General features: G+C 46.1%; 1 protein-coding gene across 1 annotated transcript in view; it reads right to left on the reverse strand.

The window, feature by feature from the left end:
- Ston1 (stonin 1) overlaps positions 1-8,287 on the reverse strand; it is a 46,930-nt gene extending 38,643 nt beyond the window's left edge. Inside the window, 1 exon segment of the mRNA XM_021149155.3 lies at positions 8,188-8,287. The gene's annotated coding sequence lies outside the window, so the exon portion shown is untranslated.
- Positions 8,288-9,802: the final 1,515 nt, after the last annotated feature.

Consider the following 9,802-nt stretch of genomic DNA (forward strand, 5'->3'; position numbering starts at 1 on the left):
GTGATCTAAGTGGTTTTACCTTTTTTTTTTTTTTTTTTTGGTATGAGAGCTTGATTTGGTTTTGATTTTGAACCACAGGGTTTTTTTTGTGTAAGCCTTGGCTGTCCTGGAACTTGCTCTATAGACCAAACTCATAGAGATCCATCTGCCTTGCTTCCCAAGTGCTGGAATTAAAGGTGTGCACCACTACCACCTGGCATTTTTACCAATTTTTTAAAAGAACATATAATCTTTATATCTTATAAATTGTTCAAGAAAAAATACATATATACATATGTATTTTTATAATATATAAATGAGAAAAGCTATCCAACTTATTTAATTAAAACAATTTAAACTAGATACAAAATAACAAGAAGTTTTTTTGAGACAAGATTTCACTACATGGCTATGTGATCTTGGATTTTTTGTAACCTACTTTGTAGACCAGACTGGCCCCAAACTTAGAGATCCTTCAGCCTCTGCCTCCAACGTGCTGGGACTAAAGGTGTCCATGCCCAGCCAAAGGAAATTTTAAAACAATTTCACTTGCAGAAAATCCTAAATAAAATATCAGCAAATGATAGGCTACAGAATCAAATATTAAATATCTATGTATATGTACACATGTTGATACATTTAAAAATACTAACTCATTTTATTTATTATATTATATTATATCAAAAAGGAAATGTGCTCATCTCATATAATCTGCATAGAAGGCATTTAAAAACATATAAAATAAGTCAATTATACAACTTGCTAGAAAGCATTAAGAATGTAAGGAAGTCTTTAATTTAATAGAGACAATCAAGAAATAGAAGAAAAAGAAAAAAAGGAAAAAACAAAACAAAACAAAAAAATAGAGACAATCTACTAATCCATTGACCAACCTTTGTACTTACTGGATCTTTAAAAGAACACATTGAAGCAGGGTGGTGGGCTACTCATACCTTTAGTCCCAGCACTCAGGAGGCAGAGGCAGGAAGATCACTTAGAGACCAGCCTGGTCTACAGAGTGAGTTGTAGCACAACCAGAGCTACACAGAGAAACTGTGTCTCCAAAAATCCAAAACCAACAACCAAAAAGAAAGAAAGAAAAAAGTGAATACAAGACAGCACAAGACGCCTCCACACCACTGTAGGATGTTATACTTGTGGCTCTACTAAGTTAATATGACAAGGAAGAAACACAGACATCTCAAGGGATACAAGAGGCAAATTATTGTTGGTTTCTGACTACATAGAAATTCACAGAAATATCCAAACTAATAAAGAGATCAGATAGTATAATGAATAAAAGAATTAAAAAATCTAAACGAGTAATATTTCTATTACCCAGAAAATTAGAAAATACAATGGCAAATAGGATGTTACTGAAAATATGGACAAAATATAAAGGAAATAATGACTATGAAAGTTACATATGACATCTGTAATAGAAATTGCTGTTGGAGATTGGTTTTAATTGTTTGATTCGATCGGGAATCTGTGTCTAAACGCTGACAACCGTCCTTGTCCTCATTTGGTTGTTGATCGGATCAATAAAAATGCCAGTGCTCAATGGCTGGACGAAGAGAGATGGGGCGGGGCCGTTAGAGTTGCGCAGGCTAGGACACAGTGGGTAGGAGTCAGATGATCGATCGCCCTGATGTGGTGGAAGATGGGAATAGAGCTGCAGGCTATAGAGTCAATGAGCCTTGTAGAAATTCAGGTAAGTGGCCACAGGCCACTCCCCCAATTGAATCTGGGGTAGCACAGGAAGGTTTAGGAATGCCCAGCCTTCGAGATAGCCAAGGCATTTTAAAATTAACTTGTGTGTGTGTGTGTGTGTGTGTGTGTGTGTGTGTGTGTGTATGTGTCGGGGTGTATCGGGGTGTGTGTGTGTCTTCCATTCCTGAATCCAGATAGCTCCTGGGCGACTGCGCATGTGTGATCCGGCAGGCGCCAAAGCAGTGTAGCCCAAACTCACCGCTACAAATCGCTAGTTATCATTCACCTAGATAAAAAGTGATAGGAAAGACCCAGAGAGATGGCTCAGCTCATAAAGGAACTTAGCCTGACAGTCTGACCTCTATTTCCGGAACCCTGTAAAGGGAGAAAGAAAGACCCAACTCTACAAGTTACCTTCCAAGCAACACATTTGTGCTATGACACACAGGACCTCCAACGCACGCTCGGGGGCACACGCGCGCACACACGCGCGCGCTGACACACACACACACAATGGTAATAATGATAATGAAGATGGTGGTGATAAATCTTTTTTAAGGATATGGGAAGTCTCAAGATCTAATCTTGTTAAGATGTCAGTATAAACCAGGTCTGTGGTGCGAGCCTATAATCCCATCCACCAAGGAGATTTTAAGGCAGGAAGATTACAAATTTAAGGCCTGCATGGGCTACATACAGGCTAAGCTGGGAAACTTAGTGAGACCTGGTCTCAAAATAAACAAAAAGGGCTACCGACAAAACTCAGCTGTAGCTTGTGTGACGTCTGGGTTCAACTCCCAGAGATGCAGGAAAGTCATCTGTGTAAATTAAATGTAGTTTTAGTAAAACTCTCAGCAGAAATTTCTATGTCTGTGTGCACGCAAGTAGACAAAAATTGATTTATATAAGCTAAAAAAACAAACAAAGCGGTCAATAAATCCTTTAAACCCACGAGAGTAATAGTAACAGCAATTGTTTTGTACTTTCTGGCATATCCAGGGCTGTTCTCTTTCTATTGTGTATTATCTCCTCAATAATACTTTAGGTGGAGCTGTTATTTTTATCTTAAGTATGGGAGACAGAGAAAAAAAAACTAAGGTTACTCAACTATGAAAATGGAAATACTGATGGGGAAAACTGAACTCAGCTGGGAGATGGCAGTACACACCTTTAGTCCCAGCCCTTGGGAAGCAGAGGCAGGCTGTGAGTTCAAGGCCAGCCTGGTCTACAGAGTGAGTTCCAGGACAGTCAGGACTACACAGAGAAACTCTGTCAAAAAAAAGAAGAAGAAGAAGAAGAAGAAGAAGAAGAAGAAGAAGAAGAAGAAGGAGGAGGAGGAGGAGGAGGAGGAGGAAGAGGAGGAGGAGGAGGAGGAGGAGGAGGAGGAGGAGGAGGAGGAGGAGGAGGAGAAGGAGAAGGAGAAGGAGAAGGAGAAGGAGAAGAATTAAGGGAGAAACAGGCAGCATGAAGAGGAGCAGGCAAGGAAGAGTGTGTGTCATTAGCTGTCAAACAGAAAGGCCCAGAAAGCCCTACAACTGCAGTTGGCTTTGAGCTTCCTCCAGCAGAAGGATAAAAGATAAAACACCGAGGCCGGGCGTGGTGGCGCACACCTTTAATCCCAGCACTCGGGAGGCAGAGGCAGGCAGATTTCTGAGTTCGAGGCCAGCCTGGTCTACAAAGTGAGTTCCAGGACAGCCAGGGCTACACAGAGGAACCCTGTCTCGAAAATCAAAACAAAACAAAACAAAAAAGATAAAACACGGATAATTGTAGGGTCACAGCTCCCACTAGAGAGCCCAGGCAAAATGTCCAAAGGGTCACATCCCACCTCTGAAACCAGAAAGAAATCTTTTATTTCTTAAATATAATCAAGATCTCAAATATCAGTCTAATCAGGATAATTCAGGAAGGGGCCCTTGACCATCATATTGCTTTTTCTTCATTTTTTTTTTTGTTGTTGAGATTCGTCTATTTATTGCTTTATGGTGTATGTGTGTGAATATGTGTGTGTGAGCACCAGCGCCCACGGAGGCCTAAGGAGGGTGTCAGATCCCTTGGGGCCTGAGTGAGTTCACTCAGGGGGTAGAGGCAATGACGACACAGCAGATGTATTTGAGGACATTTAGGTAGGTACCATAAAGGGAAAGAATAAAGTGACCTCCAGTTCCTGCCTCCCTGAGACAGAGGGAAGTGCTATGGGATTTGAACTTAAGATACACACCAAATATCCCCCAATCTGCATTAAATTAGCCAACTTGCCAATGCATGAGGTCACCCATGGAGCCAGGTTTTCATTGTCATGTTTACACAGAACTCAACATCAACAACCAGGTTTTTCTACCCATCCCACCGACACAGCCCTGAAGAGCAGCACACACCCCGGCAGACAGCTCCAATCTGCCTGGCCTGCTTCAAAATGCCAGCCCTGCACCCCAGCTACTCCAGTCCCATGGGTTCCAGGAACTCCAGTCTGGCTGGGAAGCTCCCAGAGATTTCTGGGTACATCTTATGGGGTAGAGTTGTTTCACAATTGTAAGTGTGGAGCAATTCTCAACAACTTCCAAGGAAAAGGGTCAGTGGGGGGGGAAAAAGGATTTGGAAGGTGGAGGCATTTTATAAGCAATCAAAATATTTGACTCTATTGAAGCAAGGCAACGTTTCTACTTTTCTAAAATAATATTGATAATTTATGTTCAGGAATAGTTAGAGATTGAAGTGTGTAGACTCTCATCGCTGACCTAAGTTTGAGACTTGCCTCGCACGCTAAGGCACCTGTACAGCCCTGGGCCAGTTCCCCTCTAATCCTGGTTTCTGAATCCCACAGTGAAAATGATAACAGTTCTTCCCGCAAAGACTTTTAAAACGAAATACTCCACGTGAGTGTTTAATACTTGGTGCATGTTAGCTATCCTTACTGTCAAAAGCTGAGGAACCTGGGCCAACAGGAAGAAAAGCAAGAGCAGCTCTAATCCCCGAGACCATTTCAAAGCATAGCATCTCAATTGTCACGGGTGTCTTTTCAGAGTGAAAGGATACTGCTTTCTAATTCATAGCTTGCCATTGAAATTCACCCCTGCTCTCTGAGCATCTCCTGTATAATTCAGTATCCCGTACAGGGTAGCATTTAAAGGCCATGTACCATTCCTCTGGGTGAGCTTACTTTGAACAACCCTTTCCTTCTTGCCTTTTGATGGAGGTCACAGACCTTATCTGTTTCTAACCCATGTGACGCAGGCAGAAGGTGGCTGACTCTCTCCTGGCTGTGTGGAGATGTGACTCCACCTCACTATCCAACCTGTTCAATCCTGAGGTCAGGGGCCCTTCTGTGGTCTTCTGATATCTCCAGCTTCCTGTGTAGCCCACGCTAAGCTCGCCTTTGCTGCTGGATGTGTGGCGAACTCCTCTGTTTAACTAGATTCATTCCATGATGGGCGCAGAACACTGCCAGGTAGGCAGGGTTTTCCAAGCAGTATAAAGTTGGCTTCCAGGGCATTAAACTCACGATTAGAAACTCTCTGTAACAGGAAGCGACTGGGGATTCTTATCAGGCTGCATTGTTTGTTTAGGGAAGGAGGGCATACAAGTTCAGCACTTGAGGACTTGCATTTAAATCAAGGATATCCCAACACTTTATGATGTTACAAGACCACTGACAAAACCTTAACTGATTGATACAAACATGGGACTGTCAAACTAGGCAGACATGACACATCCTGTTTAAAACAAGCTCCCCCATTTTCAATGAATTCAGTTTTTACAATCCTTTTGTTGTTGTTGTTGTACTTAGTCTTTCACAATGCCTACATATAGAAAATATACTTTGATCATGCCCCTCCTCGTCCTCTGACCCCTTCTCCTCCCTCTGCCATTCTTCCCAAGTGTACCTCTCTAGGTGTGTGTGTGGGGGGGGGGGGTGTGGTGTGGTATGTGTGTGTGTGTGGTGTGGTATGTGTGTGTGTGTGTGGTATGTGTGTGTGTGTGGTGTGGTATGTGTATGTGTGTGTTGTATGTGTGTGTGGGGGGGTGGTATGTGTGTGGGGGTGTGTGGTATGTGTGTGTGTGTGGTGTGGTGTGGGGGGGTGTGGTATGTGTGTGTGTGTGGTGTGGTATGTGTGTGTATGTGTGTGTGTGGTGTGGTATGTGTGTGTGTGTGTGTGTGTGTGTGTGTTCCATTGCACTTTATCACAATTGCTTGTTTTAGCATGGGTAGGGGGTGCCCTTAGTCAACCTACTGAGGAATATCCCCTAGAGATCACTGATCATCCAAAGCTTGTCAGGGAAGAACAGAGACTTGGGAGCCTCTCCCTGATCCTCAGTGGGCCCAGCTTTGTGCAGGTAGCCTTACTGCCACTGAGTTCATGTAAGTATTCTTAGCACACCTCCCATCCTTCAGTTCTTCATTTCTATCTGCCCTGTCTTCTGCTGTGCCCCTAAGTCAGGGAGTGATGCAGATGTCTCAAGGACAGCCACATATCCTCAGTGTACTAAAAGCAGTTATGAGTCTCCGAAGTTTCTTTTAAATCTTTATTTATACCCTGACCTGCCTCAAAGTGCCGTTTGCAGCGTGTGCTATGATCCCAATGTTGTTTGTACAGAGAGTAGTAACTCAGGCTCCTCAGATCAGTTAGGGGCTAACTGAAGGCCCTGGAGGCAGATCCCCAGCACCCACATAAAACATCAATTTGGCAAGAACTAGGCATACCTGGGCAGAGACAGGCAGGATGCTTGCTAGAGTTTGCCAGTCTGTTGGGAAAACAGTGAGCCCTGTCTCAGGGGAATAAACAGGACACACACCATCCTCCTAGAGGGTAGACCCTCCACAGTTGTGTGCACATGCATACCCCCCACACACACACATAAACACCCTAAACAAGCAAGGAAATGTGTGCTCCCCACACAGTGAGGTGCCGTGCTCCTTGCAGTTCCCCTCACACAGAGCAGCTCTGCTGAGGCCCTGCTGCCTCCAGCAGCTCGGATGCCTAGGGAGAGGTGAGCAGAGACAACCAACCTCACTCAATCCCTAAAACACAGGCAGAAGGACAACAAAAACGACTCCAGACTCTATCTGTGTAGTTTCACCATGGAGATCAGCAGGCTGCCTGGAAGAGCTCAGAGACCAAGCCTGTCATGGAAACATTGATTCAGCCATAATAAAACCCGACATAAAAACCACACAAATGAACTAAACAGCCCTCCAGCCCAGTCAGAACTCTGTGGAAGCCACAGCCACGGGGCTAAAATAAGTGCACTGCCTTTTTTATCTGTGGCCCTCCTGCTCCAGACTCCTCCATCACTCTCTCACTTGTCTGCACCTCCTGCTTAGGGGAGAGAAAGTGAAAAACAGCTACAGGGCGCCCCACAGATGGGCAGGCTAAGGGGAGTGACAACAGCTTTCTTGCCCAAGCAAATCGGGCAAACTAAAGCCCTCAGCCAGGAGGAGGCTATAACAGCCCACTTAGAGGAGTCTAAAAAACTAAACTAAACTAACACAGTGGAGTGGAGATTGAAATCTTTACTTTCCAGCCTCTGCACCACATTTTTATTTATTGTTAGTCACTTTTGTTTTGTTTTGTGTTTGTTTAAGTGTTGGCCGTGGAGGAGGGATAGAGAGTGCCACGAGTGGAATGTGGAGAACGGTGTCAGGAGTGGGTTTTCTCCCTGTACCATTTAGATCCCGAGGAACTGAACTCGAGTTGTCAAGGCTTGGTTGGCAGCAATCACCTTTACCACCTAAGCCATCTCACCACCCCCTGAACAAAAAAACAAAACAAAACAAAACAAAAATGGGGGGGGGCTAGAATTCTGCTTTTCTTTATGAGCTTTGCCATCTAATTAGATTAGCTGTCATTGGGGAGGGGCATACAGTTGGAAAGAAAATAGATAGACCATAGATAACTAGATATTTAGGATGGGTGCTACCAAACCATAGAAATAATCATGTCCTATAAAGGACTATAGTCTCAACTCCTTCTGCATCCACAAAGTCCACATGCCAAAACCTGGCGCATGTCATTCCTGCTACAAATATTGGAGCAAAGTGTGCATGACCCCTTGGCTTGGCAGGCTCGTCCTGGCTGGTCATCTCTGAGGGCAAGAGGGGATGGGGGTGAACCCAGAGGTGGGAGGAGCCAGAAAGACTGCAGGAGTCGGGGGTGGGGGGTCGTAGGTGCGAGGATCCAGAGTTCTGAAGGAGCTCTGCCCTGGTTGACAGCGGATGGTGCCCAGGTCTGGGTGGCGGTGACCACGCGTGGGTTCGTTCCTACAGTCCCCGCCCCGTTCTGCCCACGAACTTGACTGTCCCGTGCAGTTGTACAGTTGTACTTTTCTTTCTTGGCAGTCAGGCCAGGGCAGAGAGAAGCCGGCGGGGCCCCATCCCCTCGCCGGCTCTGGACGCCAGTCGGGAGTTGAGAAAAGAGACGCCCTCTACCCCCGCCCTCAAACTCCAGAGAATTGGAGCGACCCCACCCTGGAGAGGGGCTCCTTATTATCACTCACGGGCAGCGCGGCTGGGGCTCCGTCTCTGGCCAAGGCCATCCACACAGGGAAGAGGAGAGGGGAGGAAGGGGACGGAAGAGGGGAGGGAGGGAGAAGTGGGAGGAGGGCCCGGGCGACTGGCGGGGTGGGGGTGGGGGAGGTGTGCACCGCCCGGGCCCCTCCTCCAGTCCCCGCCCCTCTTTCCCTGCGGGATCCTCCCTTCTTGCTTGTTTCTCCAACCTAGATCCCCCAAAGATTTTTTTTCTGGTGTGAGATTGGACATTACACGTTCCCTCAGGAATCAGCTGTCTTGGGCGAATCTGTAGTCCCTAAAAAGGAAGCTTGGACGAAGTTCACCAAATTATTTTTGGAAGCCTCTATCTACGAGGGCCTCCATTTTCTTTGCAGTCAGGCCCAGGGCAGAGAGAAGCCGCGTCCACAGCGAAGGAGGGTTGGCGAGGAAATCCACGCTCATCTGGTGCACAGATGACCAGGTGAATGAGTGATGGGCTGAGCGGTGTACGAAGATGGGAACACCACAGCGCCTCTGGCGTGCATCTTGGAGAGTGCATGAGGGATGTGGACGAGGAAGTCTCTTCCTTAATTGGTTTCCAGTGTACCCTCTTCCCCCAACACACACACACACACACACACACACACACACACACACACACACACACACAGACATACGCACTCACGCACGCACGCACGCACACACACTAGCAGCAGCAGCAGCGTTTCCCTTGTGTAGTCTCTGTGGCCTTGGAAAACCTGGTGGCATGGTAAGGATAATCAGGTTGTTTGTCCAACCACTCAGATTCAGGGAAGACATGGAGCTCCAGAGAGGGCACAGGCGCCTCATACCACACAGTCGGGCACACTTGGGATAATATCATTCTCTGGGTAATATTTCTAATTGTGCTTGTGCTTAAAGCATAACACTAACAGAACTAAACAAATAAACAGAAGAAGGAAGGCCCCTCGCCTCCATTATGGGGTCTGGGTAGGCATGGCTGGGTGGTGCTTGCCTACCACACAAAGCCTGGTGTTTGTGCTCCAGTACTCTGTTTTGTGTGTTTATGTGTCCATGGAAGGGTATGTGGGCGTGAATGTGTTCAAAGAGGTCAGAAAAGGGCATCAGATTCCCTGGAGATGGAGTTACAAGCAGTTGTGAGCTTCCCAATGTGGGGGCTGAGAACCAGAGAGCAACACAGTGCTCATAACCACAGAGTCACCTCTCTAGCCCAGAGCACCAGGTTTAAATAAAAACAAACAAACCCAAAAAACAACAGAGGCTGAGTTTCACTGTTGCTGTGTCCCTTGTGTCTACCACCAGCTTCTGGGGGGCGAGGGCGGGGTTGGAGGGGACAGTCCCTCTCAGAAATGCCATAGCTAACTGTGGAGGCACACAGAAAACAACACACTTGGGAAAGTTACTACCACTACAACGGCTTTCTGAGCGCAGTTTATAAATGATGTCATCTTTGAAAGAAGCAGTGTGGCCTTAATTAGTAGGGTAGCTGAGCTGGTGAAAGAAATCTCATGGAAATTTTGACACTTTCCGGGGACAGACATGAAACTCTCTGAAGGCAACTCCAGTTAACTGAAAACTGCTTCCTCTTTTACCTTGGCGTGT

Source organism: Mus caroli, unplaced genomic scaffold, assembly GCF_978045245.1.
Source record: "Mus caroli unplaced genomic scaffold, Mus_caroli_1 scaffold_18, whole genome shotgun sequence".
Classification (NCBI taxonomy): Eukaryota; Metazoa; Chordata; class Mammalia; order Rodentia; family Muridae; genus Mus; species Mus caroli.